This window comes from Oncorhynchus gorbuscha, linkage group LG13, assembly GCF_021184085.1.
Source record: "Oncorhynchus gorbuscha isolate QuinsamMale2020 ecotype Even-year linkage group LG13, OgorEven_v1.0, whole genome shotgun sequence".
In the NCBI taxonomy this organism is placed as follows: domain Eukaryota; kingdom Metazoa; phylum Chordata; class Actinopteri; order Salmoniformes; family Salmonidae; genus Oncorhynchus; species Oncorhynchus gorbuscha.
The window spans coordinates 64788074-64804539 of record NC_060185.1 but is presented as its reverse complement, the minus strand read 5'-3'; the positions used below and the strand labels follow the sequence as shown (position 1 = coordinate 64804539).

The window sequence follows — 16466 nt, the reverse complement described above, 5'->3', positions numbered from 1 at the left end:
CCTACTTATATCAGTACAGTCGTAACAACCTACTACTACTCGTTACGAAACTTATATTTGATCAAGTAAGCCACACGTAGCAAATAAGCCATTCAATGTTTTGTTAGCAAAATTCGAAACTCTGCCATTGGCCTCCATGCAAAAACTCCTGGCTTTGAGCGAAAAAAAAACAACTAAAAACGCCACCCTCTGGAGAAGACAGTATTTGGGCCCATATATCCCTCTCGCTTCGCCTCTTCCTCTGGTTTCATACTAAACGATCATTGAATGAACGCATCGTTCATTCCTTCCTCCTTGAAGTGAAGAGTCATTGATTCAATTAATGAAAGTGCCTACATGTTTCCGGTGCTTGTCCACTGAAAATGTACAATTTCAATCAAATAACAGCACAACTGTTCATATATTTGCATACATAACGTTAACATTTGGCGGGAAAAACACACCAATTTCTTTGTCCAATAGGGGGCATCGTTTCTTTCAGCAGGTAACATGCATGCGCCTTGACTAACGTTTTAGTTCAGGAACCTCTGGGTGCCAACTTCATAAACGCTTTTATATAGCTTGCTAAACAAATGGGTCAAGTCAAGTGTGCGAACACAGAACATATACATTTAATTATTTGGTAAGTAGCTAATGTGAAAGCTGAGATGAATGAATGATAAATGAGTGATAAGTGTAGTCAAGTTAACTTCCTTGACTACAACGCGCTTGAATTGATAGCTAGCAATAAACTAGCACCATGTATCTATCCGAATTTTGCGAACAAGCTAGCTAGATTAGTTTACCTAACTAACAAGATTGAATTATTGGACAGTTCCTCCATGTGGACCAAGATAACTAGCTAGTATGCAAGTCTAAGATTATCATAGATGTCAGTGCTGTTATCAGACACAGTCAAATATTTTCTTAGCAGTTAGGTAACGTTAGCTAGTTTAAGTCATTGTGTTTCATTTTAAAAACGGGCAAACATGTCAATTTAGGTTGAGTTTAGTTTATGAATGGAAGGCTTTTTAAAATGATGTCCGCATAGTGTCTATTTATTGCCCATAGTATGTATTTATTTAGGAAAAGCCACCATTGTAAGTCAATTGATAATTGGTCATAACTATCTGCTGTATATGTTTATGCAGAGTCACAATACCCAGCAGGATTTATCACATTGAAACGATTTAATCTGAAATCAGTGTTTAGTCATGATTCTTCTAGAATACTCATTATAGAATCAAATGCATTATGAGAGAGTGGAGAAAGTATTTGAGAAAGTGATATAGGCCCAATCCCAAATGGACTCCATAACCTGCCTATGCCCTATGCACTTGTGGAGATCTGAGAGGATTTGACAGGTGTAAGCAATATGGTAATAGCGCCACTTTGCCCTTTGATATGCTAGGTGGAAGTTTCACCATGTTGCTTATATGAATCAATTGAAAAAGAAAAGGAGAGCCTCACTCTAGGAGCTCAGATGCAATAATTGTATAACCAACGTTTATATGTCCATTTGGGATTGGGCCACAATGCAGAGGACATGGGCATGGTGGCAGCACAGTTGGCAAGGATATCAGCCTGGATCAGCTAGAAGTGGTTTTTCAAATATCCAGTCACCACTGTCTGTTTTACAAGGCTAGCCTGAGAGAGTGCTGTATCCTTATTAACTCACCAATTATCTTGGAAGGCCTTGGGACCCTGTAAAGAACAGATTTAACAGTAGGGGGTGCTAACTAACAAGATAATAAACAAACAGCTTGATCATTGGTCATTTATTTTAGTCCACAAGGATTCAATTATTGTAATTACTGGTACTTGTTACCTATTAGAAAAACACGGACAATACAACCACAATGTAAAGAAATTGCTTTGGATATATAGTTATTGTTGCTGAGACTTTTTAATTGGGTATTTTGTAGGGCTGGGAATTGCCAGGGACCTCACGATACGATTCAATACAGTGCATTTGGAAAGTATTCAGACCCCTTGACTTTTTCCACATTTTGTTACATTGCAGCCTTATTCTTAAATGGATTAAATAACTAAAAAAACTAATCAATCTACACACAATACACCATAATCAAAAAGTGAAAACAGGTTTTTAGACATTTTTGCAAATGTATTAAAAACTAAAAATATTGAAAAGTATTCAGACCCTTTGCAATGAGACTCAATATTGAACGGAGCAAAGTACAGAGAGATCCTTGATGAAAACCTGCTCCAGACTGGGGCGAAGGTTCATTTTCCAACAGGACAACAACCCTAAGCACATAGCCAAGACAACGCAGGAGTGGCTTTGGGACAATCTCTGAATGTCCTTGAGTGGCCCAGCCAGAGTCTGAACTTGAACCCAATCGAACATCTCTGGAGAGACCTGAAAATGGCTGCAGCAACGCTCCCCATCCAACCTGAACGTTTCAGAGTATCTGCAGAGAAGAATGGGATAAAATCCCCAAATACAGCTGGGCCAAGCTTGTAGCATCAATACCCAAGAAGACTCGAGGCTGTAATCGCTACCAAAGGTGCTTAAATTCTGTTTTCAATAGAAGTATGGCATAATTGGTATTATGAAGTCATGTGTTGACCTTGTAATATTTTAAAACAAACTGACAGCCTACTCATGTTACATTCAGAAATATTTCACCTGCCTGGATATCGTAGGTGTGAATTATCAGCTAAATTACTACGATTACCAATGTCATCATGAAACAAGAGTCTTCAGACGTCGGGGGGTACACCAAATAAAAATGTGATTCACATTTTTAAAAGGGGTTTAACTTTTTTCCCCCTTCACATTTTCAAACAGTCCGTTTATATTTTCCAATGGTGCTATACATTTGGGTGAGTTTTTTCTCTCGCCTGAGTAGCCTCGTTTCACTGCCAAAAATAAAATGAAACCATCTAGTGTTCAGCAAAATAACAACACAATGTCAAATACAGGCAGCCTAGTCAAATAATTAACATCCAATCGCATTAACCGTTACTCTCTTGCGGGAATTCCACTAACGATCCGTATGCAGCCAAACGTAGCTGCTGCTCATGTTGGTATCTGTACTGATGGTGCAAAAGCCATGACAGGGAGACATAGTGGAGTGGTAACGTACGTGCAAGCAGTTGTTCCCGATGCCACTTGGGTACACTGCAGCATCCACCGAGAGGCTTTTACTGCCAAGGGAATGCCTGACAGCTTGAAAGATGTTTTGGACACTACAGTGAAAATGGTTAACTTTGTTAAAGCAAGGCCCCTGAACTCTTCTGTATTTTCTGGATTATGCAATGATATGGGCAGTGACCATTTAACACTTTTACAACATACAGAAGTGCGCTGGTTATCAAGGGGCAAAGTATTGACACATTTTTTTAAATTGAGAGACTAGCTTAAAGTTTTTTTTACGCCCAACATTTTCACCTGACTGACCGCTCACATGACTGGCCTATCTGGGTGATGTTTTTTCCTGCCTGAATGATCTGAATCTAGGATTTCAGGGACTCTCCGCAAATATATTCAATGTGCGAGACAAAATTGAGGCTATGATTAAGAAGTTGGAGCTCTTCTCTGTCTGCATTAACATCATCATCATTGTATTATTTTTTGTGTGCAAATTAACTCAAGCTTACAGACAATGTCAAATGTGATACAGCGAAGCACCTGAGTGAGTTGGTTGCGCAATTACGCAGGTACTTTCCCGAAACGGATAACACATTATCATTATCCCTTTCATGCCCTGTCTCCAGTCCACCTACCGATATCATTGACATTGCAACAAGCGGTTCAGTGAATTTATTATTTTTTAAAAATCTTATTTGACCCCTTTTTCGTGGTATCCAATTGTTTTAGTAGCTACTATCTTGTCTCATCGCTACAACTCCCGTACGGGCTCGGGAGAGACGAAGTTGAAAGTCATGCGTCCTCCAATACACAACCCAACCAAGCCGCACTGCTTCTTAACACAGCACGCATCCAACCTGGAAGCCAGCCGCACCAATATGTCGGAGGAAACACTGTGCACCTGGCAACCTTGGTTAGCGCGCACTGTGCCTGGCACAGGAGTCGCTGGTGCATGATGAGACAAGGATATTCCTACCAGCCAAACCCTCCCTAACCCGGACAACCGTGCGTCGCCCCACGGACCTCCTGGTCACGGACAGTTACAACAGAGCCTGGTCGGGAACCCAGAGTCTCTGATGGCACAGGTGGCGCTGCAGTACAGCACCCTTAACCACTGCACCACCCAGGAGGCCCGAAAGTTTAATTTAATCAGAAGACACTGCCAGATTTCTGGATTGGGCTGTGCTCAGAGTATCCTGTCTTGGCAAATCACACTGTTAAGACACTGATGTCCTTTGCTACCACGTACCTATGTGAGAGTGGATTCTCGGCACTCACTAGCATGAAAGCTAAATACAGGCACAGACTGTGTGTGGAAAATTATTTAAGACTGAGGCTCTCTCCAATTACAACCCAACATTGCAGAGTTATGTGCATCCTTTCAAGCACACCCTTCTCATTAACCTGTGGTGAGTTATTCACAATTTTCGATGGACAAATAAGGTTTTATATGTAAGATGGTTAAATAAAGAGCAAAAGGATTGATTATTATTATATTATTTGTGCCCTGGTCCTATAAGAGCTCTTTGTCACTTTCCATAAGCCGGGTTGTGACAAAAACTCTTACTCATTCTTATGTTTAATAGATGTATCCTATAGTGTGTGTGTGGCAGGCTTACAATGATGGCAAAAAAAAACAACATTTGAGTGTGTTGACCCTGGTGTTAGAAGTGGTATGCAGCTGGAGGTTGAATGTTTGAAGGGGTACGGGAGTATAAAAAGTTTGGGAACCACTGGCACAATGCAGTTTACAATAGGCAGCTTGTTTGTTATTGAGATAATACATAGGAGGTTTGGTACCATACTGGCATGTACTGTAGACCAGTGACCATTAAATCTGATTATCTGAGAACAAATGTTGTTCCTATATGTCTAAAAATCTCATTAAATAACAGATCTTAGATATTGATTCGTGATGTGTGTATGTGTGTATTAGCCTACATTTAGCTATCAGTATGGAGCGTTTAATGTTTTCCCTAGGTTAACAAAAAGTGGTGGTTCCACTGGGGCTCGAACCCAGGACCTTCTGCGTGTAAAGCAGACGTGATAACCACTACACTATGGAACCAGGTGGTAACGTTGGCCAAATACACTGTTCTTGTAGATGACGACGGCACGGTAGTCAAACAATTAATATATCGTTTGACCTATATTAGATGTATTTAACTGCTTGGAATATTATGAGATGATATCTTCATTTTTGAGACAGGCATGGAATTGCAGTCTTGTTGGAATTGATTAGCCGTATAGGCCTATATTAATGCCGGGGAGTGCAGTCGTGTGTATAAGTGCATTTGCAATGGCAAGCTATTTGGTTTAGTGCTGAGTTGTGTCATGTTAGTATTATAGCTTTCTGCTTTGATTCAGCACCAGCTGCGGCATTAAACCTGCGCCATAAATAGTCACCAAATACGAACTTGATCTAAAAATGTCAAAATGTACACGTTGTATGAACATTAAAATGCTGGCCTATAATAAACTGTATTTAATCCGTACCGGCACTGGCATACCTCTCGTTGAGTTGGATCCATAGGTTTTTAGCGCACAATGTTGTGCAAAACCGAAACTTTTACCAGGCTCAACTGACACCATATTTCATTCCCCTTGTGAAATGTCCGGAATTCATTGGTTATGACGGATTGTGTAATGGGTCTGTATACATAATTTGAGCCACATGGTTATTTATTTAAAGCGAATTGACCAATAATAACGGTTTTATAAATTGGAGAACATTTGAAAGGCTCTCCAGTCTCGGCAGCACGTTCGTCGGATCAACTCATGCTGGTACAGTATGACAAACTGTTATCCATTTCCGTCGCCTGTTTTGTACAAATGAGGAAAGCAGGGCACGGTGAGACACACCCTCGTGACCACCACACAGGCTATTGACAGGGTTCTTGTTTATGGGGAGGTAAAACTGGTTGCCTACTGCCTACATTATACTTGACTAGTTTATTGGATTTCCACTCTAGTCACCCGTATCGAGTGGAAGGCTGAGGTCTATAATCTACCTGTGTGAAGCTAGCCACAATAAGGATTAGTTACAATAGTAGGTAAGGCGCCAATCGCAAGGCTGTACAGTGCGTATATGTTTGCCCAACATGGTCTCAGAGCAGTTCGTATTATTCTGTCAAATCTGATGCACCACATTTAGTACGATGGCATGTATTAATTTCGTAATATATGTTACGATTTACAATTCGTATTATATGTTACGAATTTGCAAAACGTACAACATGTTACCAATTTGAAAAACATACAATATGTTACGAATTTGCTAACGTATGATATGTTACGAATTTTAGCTAGGTGGTTAGATTGCAAACATTAGCTAACTCGCCAATGTTAGCTAGGCTAGGGGTTAGGATTAAGTCTATGAGTTAGGTTAAATGGTTAAGGTTATGGTTAGCTAAAAGGGTCAAGGTTAGGGAAAGGGTTAGCTAACATGCTAAGTAGTTAAAAAAAATAGTAATAGTTGAAATGTTGCTAATTGGCTAAAATGCTAAAGTTGTCTGTAATGAGATTTGAACTCGCAACTTTTCAGTTGCTAGAAGTTCATGTTAACCACACTCCTTTCGTTTTTGCCTGAAATAACCATCTATCTAATGTAACTACAAACGTAACATACACTAAATGGGAGTGTCCTCGGATTTATGTACAGAATAGGTTGCAGCACACCCAATGCAATTATACAGTTTAATAAATCCAATGTTTTTTCTGTTTATTGTCAAATTAATACATTATTGTATTTATTTTTTACCTTATATAACAACATACCTTGTTTAGCATGATCTAGTCCACATATGGCCTTATTCCACTATTTGTATCCGTTTGGATGTTTCAACAGGGACCTTTATTTTGATGGCGAAATGCAAATCCTTATTGTGGCTAGCTTCACCCAAGTCTCTAAAACTCAGTAACTAAACGAGGTGTCCTCTCTTCGCATCGCACATTTAATAACGCAATTTTGGGACATTGCAGTGGAAACAGGACAGCAACGTTGAGACGGATTCTGCCGAAGTTATTTGTGTCTTGGGTGTAATTATAGGGGACTAGAATGCGACGTAAAGGAAATGTGCATTCTTATTGAATGGCAATAATAACTGTACAGTAATATGAAGAAGGACACTCCTGTCCAAACCCTCATGATAACAATGTACGGTTTTACACAACACGTATTTTATGTCATCATAGTGATCATGTGTTATGCATTGCAGGGGGGGAATCCCATATTTGTGCCACAATTGTTTTATACTTATAGTTTAGTATCTTTCCTTACATTCATATCATTGTCAGGAAGAAATATCCAGTAGCCAAATCATATGATGTGCCTATGCTTAATAACTACCATTCTGTCAGCTATCTAATGATGGTTCATAAACACACACTTTCAGCCATAACATCACTTGGGTCATCAGTTTGGCTGTTGTGGTAGACCTATTTCCGTATTAGAAGGGATGATTCTAATTTCCAAAGATGATTCCAAAAATGTCCATGTTTTGAATAGGAATTTACAATTATATAAGGGCTCGACGACGGTCACCACCTGTTATTCACCTGTAGGCCTCTGTCGGCGCTAGGACCCAGGGTGCGCGATTTTCATCTCCAGCTGCTGCGGTCTGAAAACGGGCGATGAGAGAAGATCGCGAGGAGAAGCCGACATGTCACACTGGAATTATTCTACCACAAAATCACATTCCTGACCCTTAACAGATGTCACCAAGTCTCAAACAATCACTTGTCGTGGTGTGAAAAGCTCTATTTGCAAGCTTTGAAAGGGCAGTTTGGAGCGCAAGGTAAGGCGGTGCGATACCATGCGATTACTAATAACAAAGGCGTACTGGAGAGCAGGGGGCAATAAGGGGGGCATTGCACAACGGCATGGAGGGCAACAGTCAACTCTCCCAAACTTTTGCTGTGAATAATTGTGTACAGTAAAGTTTGTAAATCCACGTACAGGCCATAACAAACCTGTCTAACGGTATTCAAGGTATGCATTTTGGTAACGTAAAGTCTTCAAGTGTGAGGATAAACGTGTCACATGTTTCTTGGGGTGAATTCCTGTCTCAGTCGGCAGTGGCCCACATTATATTTTGCTAAGGCTACTATAACCAAAAAAGGTCGTGAATTCTAGTTTCACTGTATTTCATTATAACATTAATCTTCCATCTGCCATGAGTTTACACATCGTGGCATCTTCAACCTGCCAACTCAGAGCATCGTCTCCAACTTGTTCCCTGCCTCCATGGTATAGCCTACATCAGGTCCAATCCTTTTACGCACATATGAACAAAAGTGATCGTCTTTTTACTTAGTTGGTGGTGACATATTTCATGCTTTGCATGATTTACTACGTTCTCAACGTAAACATTTGGTCAGGTAATGGCAACCGCGAACTCAGACGGGACATGCCATGCTGTAGCTACTACTCTATAGCAGCAGTATCCCAGGCCTAGGTTGTTTGGACGAGGCGTTCGAATATTCCATAAATCGACCAAATTTACTCTCCGTAGCCTAAGCCCCATTTTGAAAGGGAACGACAGTAATTTTGACGAGGCCTCAAACAAAACATTGTGGCTTCCTTCACTGTAAACTTGCTGTTTTGAGTGTGATTGTTTTAATCACCACTCAAATGTGCACTGGAGTGTGCTAATGTATATTCACCGTATTTACGTTTTTTGAGCCTATGGCGTCAAACGTTCACTGGTCGTGGCAGTGACCAAAACTAGTCGATAGCTGAAGACCGGAGCAGCCGGCCACAACCGGGATTGCTTTCGCTCTGTCGTTGAGGTCTCTGGGTAACCCCGCTCTGACACAATGCAATGTGGAGACAACCTGGTTCCTCTTGTGCTCGATAGGGAGGCACAACAATCAGTCGTGTTATTCTGTAGCTCGGATAGTGTGATGTGTATATTGGTTCTATTTTGATATTTGGCAATATGTCAACGACTAGTCTGTCAGCCGACATGCAACACTCAGTGCTATTCGCGAGTGAATGGTTTTGGGCAATGGGCAAATGATCCTACACTCCAATAGCTAGCTACCTTCACCGAGATGAAGGCTGCGAAATAGTAGAAAGACAAAAATGTATCCGGTGGGGTGCATCACTGTGCAGCAACGGCCGGGAGACAGGAAAGAAATAGGTCATTGTTAAACTACAAACTTGTTTACTTCCATTATCATTTAGACTACCAGACATTTAGACAGTTGCTATAACCGGGTGTATATATCACAGTTATGTCATTCACAAGTCTGTGAAATTGTGTTCCATAAACTACTTAGTTTATACCTGCGTATGATTTAGGTAAGATTCCTGCGCTGGCCTGATTAAATGTATGGGAAAGCCAGATGTACCAAAGGCTTTTTTTCTAGATGTCAACTGTATGAACGCGTGGCCTGCTGAATGTTTTGGCGTACGCTATTGTGTCTATTCTGCATTAAGCAGACAACACAGGCTTCGAGACCTGTCTTTAGGCGGTTTGACCTTGCAAGGCAATAGAACTTATAGGTTCTCAGCTCGCATATTATAGACTCATTATAATCGAGTGGCGAAACATTCCAGTGTATTTTTAGGACAAGCCTGTTCAAGTTAACTGTAAGATGTGTCCATCCACCTGACACTCGTTGACACTTGCAACCAGTATTAAATTGGTGGAAATGCTGATCCTCTAACCTTGATTATTCACACCTATTTTACCTCAGCATTTACAACTATGAAAATAATTCATCAATGGTCCAAAAGGTGAAAGATGTGTTGTTAATTGTTAATTACCACCTGTAATGGCGTATATAAGAGGAGTGATTATCAGCGTCATATTCCATCATGAAAATGTGTAGGTCACCTCAAATTTTGAAATGCTTATCTCTCTGAACTATCAGCCAAAAGGACTTGGGCTGATACACTTCTCAAACATCAAACATTACTTATTGTATGCACATATATTGGTCATCATGATAATCACTCAATAAAAAGGCGTTCATACATCACATGGTGCCAATAGTATTTCATATTATATGAGATAAAGGTCGAATTTCTGTACACAATGCATATTTTTCAAAAATTGATTAATCTCACATTCAGTAGGGGACAGATCGAAATTTACCAGGGGGAGGGGCTGGTCCAACTTGAGGTGTCTTTAAAAGAAAATGCACTTCCCTTCCCCAACGTTACAAATGTTTTCACATGACCTTCCCCTTGTACAGTAAAATAAATTGAACGCCCTCCCTCCTCAGAAGTAACTCAAGATAATGTTTAAGACCACAAATAAGAATAACTGTGGCGACCCTTTGTTTATATAGGTGGATATCAACTTTGCCACTTTAGCATGCTTTTGTGGCCCGGTCGATGTCAAGCAGGGCTACGAGCCAGAAGGTTAGGGGTTCGCTGACCACCATAGACGAGCTCACTCTCCCTGCCTGTTTCTTTACACTACAATCAGAGCCAGCTGCATACAATAATCAGCTATGGGGAAGCAGATTTTTTTTTACATTATGATGCCATATTTATAATTATATCAAATATATGCAAAGAATATTCCAGCGACAGGTTTTTGTGCCAATGCACCACACAACCAATAACAAAGCATATCAACTTCGTGCACTTCAATATCATGGTTTGTGTTTTCAGCACCACAATAAATAAACTATGTACATTTCGACAAACAGAACATACAGTGGGGCAAAAAAGTATTTAGTCAGCCACCAATTGTGCAAGTTCTCCCACTTAAAAAATATGAGAGAGGCCTGTAATTTTCATCATATGTACACTTCAACTATGACAGACAAAATGAGAGAGAAAAAAATCAGAAAATCACATTGTAGGATTTTTAATGAATTTATTTTCAAATTATGGTGGAAAATAAGTATTTGGTCACCTACAAACAAGCAAGATTCCTGGCTCTCACAGACCTGTAACTTCTTCTTTAAGAGGCTCCTCTGTCCTCCACTCGTTATCTGTATTAATGGCACCTGTTTGAACTTGTTATCAGTATAAAAGACACCTGTCCACAACCTCAAACAGTCATACTCCAAACTCCACTAGGGCCAAGACCAAAGAGCTGTCAAAGGACACCAGAAACAAAATTGTAGACCTGCACCAGGCAGGGAAGACTGCATCTGCAATAGGTAAGCAGCTTGGTTTGAAGAAATTAACTGTGAGAGCAAATTTTAGGAAATGGAAGACATACAAGACCACTGATAATCTCCCTCGATCTGGGGCTCCACGCAAGATCTCACCCCGTGGGGTCAAAATGATCACAAGGTGAGCAAAAACGGTGAGCAAAAATCCCAGGACCACACGGGGGGACCTAGTGAGTGACCTGCAGAGGGCTGGGACCAAAGTAACAAAGCCTACCATCAGTAACACACTACGCCGCCAGGGACTCAAATCCTGCAGTGTCAGACGTGTCCCCCTGCTTAAGCCAGTACATGTCCAGGCCCGTCTGAAGTTTGCTAGAGAGCATTTGGATGATCCAGAATAAGATTGGGAGAATGTCATATGGACAGATGAAACCAAAATATAACTTTTTGGTAAAAACTCAACTGGTTGTGTTTGGAGGACAAAGAATGCTGAGTTGCATCCAAAGAACACCATACCTACTGTGAAGCATGGTGGTGGAAACATGATTTGGGGCTGTTTTTCTGCAAAGGGACCAGGACGACTGATCCGTGTAAAGGAAAGAATGAATGGGGCCATGTATCGTGAGATTTTGAGTGAAGACCTTCCATCAGCAAGGGCATTGAAGATGAAACGTGGCTGGTCTTTCAGCATGACAATGATCCCAAACACACCGCCCGGGCAACGAAGGAGGGACTTCGTAAGAAGCATTTCAAGGTCCTGGAGTGGCCTAGCCAGTCTCCAGATCTCAACCCCATAGAAAATCTTTGGAGGGAGTTGAAAGTCCGTGTCGCCCAGCAACAGCCCCAAAACATCACTGCTCTAGAGGAGATCTGCATGGAGGAATGGGCCAAAATACCAGCAACAGTGTGTGAAAACCTTGTGAAGACTTACAGAAAACGTTTGACCTCTGTCATTGCCAACAAAGGGCATATAACAAAGTATTGAGAAACTTTTGTTATTGACCAAATACTTATTTTCCACCATAATACATTAAATAAATTCATTAAAAATCCTACAATGTGATTTTCTAGATTTCTTTTTCTCATTTTGTCTGTCATAGTTGAAGTGTACCTATGATGAAAATTACAGGCCTCTCTCATCTTTTTAAGTGAGAGAACTTGCACAATTGGTGGCTGACTAAATACTTTTTTGCCCCACTGTACATCCCTCCCTACCTTGTAGGCTTACCCTATATAGAAGGCTTGGCTTGACAATATCTGAATGTCATTGAAGTTTTGGTGTTTTGTAACAGATGTCTCTTTCCATTCATCAATTGACCGCTGCATAGTTTGGATTTATATATTATATTAGTCGCTTTTTAAAATTACATATATTTACACAAAGATTTAAAAAGTGACCGGGATGCACGATACAGTCGGGGACTTATTTCCATTGTGGTCAATATTTTTTACATATACAATTACATAGATAGTGCTGAAAAAATGCTCAACCTCCAGATGAGTATGAGGGAAAAGCCTGTTTGGCTGGTAGCTTATTCTTTAGATGTTTGGGGCTGCTTGTGAACCATGATCTACAAGCATAATCAAAGTGACATTGGACTAGCGTACTAGCTACGATTTCATCCAATTGGCGACAGATTTTAGGAAATCTAAATAAAAACAATATGCCATTTCAGAGTTACGTTTTGAAAAATTTTGCGCCGGACAACATGACCGGGAAGATTTTCATTTACCGGACATCCATATGCATTCAGATCCAACCTGGCGCAACCAGTGCCATCAATATATGAGGGATATTGGCCAAATGAGCCACATTTACATATCCTTAAAAACAGCCTTTAACAAATGACAAAAACACTATTACTTGTGTTTTGATGTGTAGCATATGCTAAACCTATTTTTGCTATTGGTTTTTAGGCTACTTTCCTAAAACAATAATTGTCCACCTCACGGTTCATTTGTATCAGGGCATTGTATGTATAGGCCTATAGGCTTAGGTGTCCACTGTATGATATTAACAATTTAATAAATATATACAGTAACTATCAAACGTTTGGACACACCTACTCATTCCAGGGTTTTTCTTTATTTTTACTATTTTCTACATTGTAGAATAATAGTGAAGGCATCAAAACGATCAAATAACACATATGGAATCATGTAGTAAACAAAATGTGTTAAACAAATCAAAATATATGTTATATTTGAAATTCTTTGAAGTAGCCCTTTGCCTTGAAGATTGCTTTGCACACTCTTGACATTCTCTCAACCAGCTTCATGAGGTCGTCACATGGGATGCATTTTAAATAACTGGTCTGCCTTCTTAAAAATTCATTTGTGGCATTTCCTCAGAAATTGCAGCCCAAATAAATGCTTCACAGAGTTCAAGTAACAGACACATCTCAATATCAACTGATCAGAGGAGACTGCATGAATCAGGCCTTCATGGTCAAATTGCTGAAGAAGAAAAAAACACTACTGAAGACACAAATAAGAAGAAGAGACTTGCTTTGGCCAAGAAACATGAGCAATGGACATTAGACCACAGGAAATCTTCCTTTGGTCTGATGAGTCCAAATTTGAGATTTTTGGTTCCAACCGCCGTATCTTTGTGAGACGCAGAGTAGGTGAACAGATGATCTCCGCATGTATGGTTCCCACCGTGAAGCATGGAGGAGGGTGTGGGGGTGCTTTGCTGGTGACACTTGTGATTTATTTAGAATGCAAGGCACACTGAACCAGCATGGCTACTAGAGGTCGACCGATTATGATTTTTCAACGCCGATACCGATTATTGGGGGGAGCAAAAAAATGCCAATACCGATTAATCGGCCGATTGTTTTATTTTTATTTGTGATAATGACAATTACAACAACTCTAAATTAACACTTATTTTAACGTAATATAATACATCAATAAAATCAATTTAGCCTCAAGTAAATAATGACACATGTTCAATTTGGTTTAAATAATGCAAAAACAAAGTGTTGGAGAAGAAAGTAAAAGTGCAATATGTGCTATGTAAGAAAGCTAACGTTTCAGTTCCTTGCTCAGAAAATGAGAACATATATATGAAAGCTGGTGGTTCCTTTTAACATGAGTCTTCAATATTGCCATGTAAGAAGTTTTAGGTTGTAGTTATTATAGGACTATTTCCCTCTATACCATTTGTATTTCATTAACCTTTGACTACTGGATGTTCTTATAGGCACTTTAGTATTGCCAGTGGAACAGTATAGCTTCTGTCCCTCTCCTCGCACCTCGCTGGGCTCGAACCAGCAACACAACGACAACAGCCACCATTGAAGCAGCGTTACCCATGCAGAGCAAGGGGAACAACTACTAGAAGGCTCAGAGCGAGTGACATTTGAAACACTATTAGCGTGCACTAACTAGCTAGCCATTTCACTTCGGTTACACCAGCCTCATCTCGGGAGTTGATAGGCTTGAAGTCATAAACAGCGCAATGCTTGACTCATAACGAAGAGCTGCTAGCAAAATGCACAAAAGTGTTGTTTGAATGAATGTTTACGTGCCTGCTTCTGCCTACCACCGCTCAGTCAGATACTTAGATGTTTGTATGCTCAGTCAGATTATATGCAATGTTGGACACGCTAGATGATATCTAGTAATATCATCAACCATGTGTAGTTAACTAGTGATTATGATTGATTGTTTTTTATGAGATAAGTTTAATGCTAGCTAGCAACTTACCTTGGCTTACTGCATTCGCGTAACAGGCAGTCTCCTTGTGGAGTGCAACGAGAGAGAGGCAGGTCGTTATTGCGTTGGACTAGTTAACTGTAAGGTTGCAAGATTGTATCCCCCGAGCTGACAAGGTGAAAATCTGTCGTTCTGCCCCTGAACAAGGCAGTTAACCCACAGTTCCTAGGCCGTCATTGAAAATAAGAATGTGGTCTTAACTGACTTGCCTAGTTGAATAAAGGTATAAGGAAATAATAATAATACAATTAAAATAAATTGTCTAATTGGAGCCCAAAAATACACATTTTCGATTGTTATGAAAACTTGAAATCGGCCCCAATTAAATCGGCCATTCCGATTACTCGGTCGACCTCTAATGGCTACCACAACACCCTGCAGCGTCTGGTTTGTGCTTAGTGGGACTTTCATTTGTTTCAACAGTATAATGACCCAAAACACACCTCCAGGCTGTGTAAGGCCTATTTGACCAAGTAGGAGAGTGTTAGAGTGCTGCATCAGATGATCTGGCCTTCACAATCACTGACCTCAACCCAATTGAGATAGTTTGGGATGAGTTGGACCGCAGAGTGAAGGAAAAGCACCCAACAAGTGCTCATCGTATGTGGGAACTCCTTCAAGTATGTTGGAAAAGCATTCCAGATGAAGCTGGTTGAGAGAATGCCAAGAGTGTGCAAAGCTGTCATCAAGGCAAAGGGCGGCTACTTTGAATAATCTAAATTCTAAAATATAGTAAAAATAAAGAAAAACCCTTGAATGAGTAGGTGTGTCCAAACTTCTGACTGGTACTGTATATATAAAGACAGAGAAGCTTAGAGCTAACCCCAGAGAGATAGAGATATGTTGGTGGCATGTTATGACCCCGACATGCATTTTTTTTATGTCTGGTGGCTACTGTGTCTGCTATACAGATATATACTGAAATAAAATATAAATGCAACAATTTCAACGATTTTACTGAGTTACAGTTCATATGAGGAAATCAGTCAATTGAAATAAATTCATTAGGCCCTAATCTATGGATTTCACATGACTGGGCAGGGGGGGCCTGGAAGAGCATGGCACACCCACTTGGGAGCCAGACCCAGCCAATCAGAATGACTTTTCCCCCACAAATGGGCTTTATTACAGACAAAAATACTCATCAGCTGTCTGGGTGGCTGGTCTCAGACTATCCCGCAGGTGAAGAAGCCGGATGTGGAGGTCCTGGGCTGGCATGGTTACACGTGGTCTGCGGTTGTGAAGCCGGTTGGACGTACTGCCAAATTCTCTAAAACAACTTATGGTAGAGACATTTTAGTGGCCTTTTGTTGGCCCCAGCACAAGGTACACCTATGTAATGATCAAGCTTTTTAATCAGTTTCTTGATATGCCACACCTGTCAGGTGGATAGATTATCTTGGCAAAGGAGAAATGCTCACTAACAGGGATATAAACAAATTTGTGCACACAATTGGACATACATAATGAGGGTAATTCATGAATTGTATTATTGGTTATTTTAACCAATGCATTGAATCAATAATTTTTTACCCAATGCAATGGGTTATCTAATCAATCAACATTTGGG

General features: G+C 40.3%; 1 protein-coding gene and 1 non-coding gene across 2 annotated transcripts in view; one reads left to right on the top strand and one right to left on the bottom strand.

Annotated features, from left to right (window-relative positions):
- Positions 1–5089: 5089 nt before the first annotated feature.
- trnav-uac lies at positions 5090–5162 on the bottom strand. Its single transcript has one exon. It is a non-coding gene; the product is annotated as a tRNA-Val (tRNA).
- A 2558-nt stretch (positions 5163–7720) lies between these two features.
- Positions 7721–16466, top strand: part of bcorl1 (BCL6 corepressor-like 1) — a 42853-nt gene continuing 34107 nt past the window's right edge. The window contains exon 1 of the mRNA XM_046295351.1: positions 7721–7890. The gene's annotated coding sequence lies outside the window, so the exon portion shown is untranslated. The remainder of the gene's footprint in view (positions 7891–16466) is intronic.